This window comes from Mesoplodon mirus (genome assembly GCF_964341445.2).
Source record: "Mesoplodon mirus genome assembly, chromosome: 18".
Lineage (NCBI taxonomy): Eukaryota > Metazoa > Chordata > Mammalia > Artiodactyla > Ziphiidae > Mesoplodon > Mesoplodon mirus.
Genome location: NC_138994.1, coordinates 4567203 through 4569096, shown reverse-complemented (window position 1 = coordinate 4569096; position 1894 = coordinate 4567203). Strand labels below are relative to the sequence as shown.

Sequence of the window (1894 nt, the reverse complement as noted above, 5' to 3'; positions counted from 1 at the left end):
GTCAATCAATTAACAAGTGTTTACAGAGTACTTCCTATGCTAGGCTCTGGGTGGGATCCAGAGCAATTCCAGGGATTCTCCCAGGTCTCAAGGAGCTCACCATCTGGGGGAGGGGGGGTATGACAAGCGAAAGAGACGGAAAATATTATCGTGAATGCATGCATTACACCATTATGGGAGCAGGGGTTTTGTGGTCTACAGAACCCCAGAGAGCCACAGTAAGAGTCCAGGAAAATACTTGTTGCTAAGTTGTATCCGTGTGTTGATGTGTAACTGCATTTGCGTTTGACTGAGTGACAGCGACTGTTACGGCAAGGAGATGATGCCTGTGTGACTGGGCTCATGCGAGCACGTGTGTGCCTGTGAGTGACAGGGTCTTTTGTAATGTGCGGCTGTGTGCAATTGCTCCGTGTTCATGCAGGCGTGCGATAGTGACTTTTTCTGTGTGGGTGACAGCATGTCCGTGTGACCCTGTGCATGGGTATGTGCATGAGTTGGTCTCCCTGCTCTTGGTCTCCCGTGGGTGTGTCTCACCCCTCTGAGCTCCCCTGTGCAGCGGCAGCCAGCCTCTTCCCTTGTCCCCATGTGGGTGTGTCCAGCAGCTCCTGTCCTTGAATCCGCCTGGGTGTCCCTGGGTGTGCATGTGGCTGTCTCTGTGGGCATATCTGTGTGTCTGCATGTCACGTTTGCTTCCCCCCTCATCTTGGACAACAGCCCCCTTCATCCCTTCCCCCTCCTGGGGCCAGAGCCAGCACTGAGAGGTGGGCTCCCATCTCACTGACTTTCCTTCTGCGACCTCCACCCCTGGAAACGCGTGGCTCTCTCCATTGCCCCTATCATCCCCCACCCCGCAGGCTTTTCCTTCACACTGGACTAGGGAAGGCCCCAGGCAGAGAAGGGGCACCAGAGACACGTTGCAAGGGGAGGGAAGCGGGTGGCACACACAACACGGGTCCATTCCTCCCTCTCTTCCCTAACCGCCCTAGCCTGCAACTCCCCTAATCATCTAGGAACCCTCAGATACACCCCCCGCCCCGCACACCCCCCACCAACCAGTCGCGTTTTTGCAATTAGGAGTGTTGCAACCAGAGAGCCATGTTCAATTGGGGAGGCGGGTGAAGGCGGGGGGGACTTCCTCCTCCCGGGGCCAGTGCAAGCCCACCCCCCACCCCACTCCTACCGCCCTCCGCAGCTGGAGGCAGCTTTGCAAAGGCCACTCGGCCTCGGCCTGGGAGGCTAGGGGTGGGAGCTGGGGGGGCAGGCCTCCGGCGCACCGTAAACAAACCGCGGCGCGGCGGGCGGGGGAGCTCCGGCGGCCGGCAGCGGGGCCGGGCCCGGGAATGCGCAGCGGACGGGCCGGACAGAGGCCGGGCGGGCCCTCGAGGGGGAGGCCCGGACGCCATCTCCGCCGGCGAACCCCGGGGCCCACCGACCTCCCAGCAACGCCTCTCTTCCCCAGGGCGTAAGTTGCAAGCTCCCGGCCAGTGACAGGGTCACCGGGGCGTCCGGGAAAGCTGAGGCTGGCAGCGGGTACCCCTCAGGCGCCCCCAGCCCGCCTGGGAGCTGGCCAGAGAGCCCCGCGGCTTTGCATAATCAATCGCGATGCATTTGCATATTAATGCCCCCTCGCTCCCTCCCCCTTACCTCGGCGTGGCGCGCTGGACCGGGCTGGGCAGCGACGCGGGGGTCTCAGCGCCCCGTGCCGGGGGCGTCCATGGGGGGCCGGTGGGGCCCGGGCCGCCCGCCTCCTGCGCCCGGGTGTGAGTGCGAGTGAGCGCGGGGGGGCGGGGGGCGAGTGTGGCGGCCCCGCGGCTCCTCCGGCAGAGGCGGCGGCCGCTCTTGGCTCCTCCCTCCCCCGCCCCGCTCTGGCTGGGGCTCGGGCTCTGCGCGCCCG

At 64.1% G+C, this 1894-nt stretch overlaps 1 protein-coding gene across 2 annotated transcripts in view; it reads right to left on the bottom strand.

Moving 5' to 3' along the window:
- Positions 1-1894, bottom strand: part of THRA (thyroid hormone receptor alpha) — a 20732-nt gene extending 18838 nt beyond the window's left edge. Inside the window, exon 1 of one of the 2 annotated variants that reach the window (XM_082604481.1) lies at positions 1645-1894. The gene's annotated coding sequence lies outside the window, so the exon portion shown is untranslated. The remainder of the gene's footprint in view (positions 1-1644) is intronic. The other variant, XM_082604482.1, reaches the window with a different exon arrangement.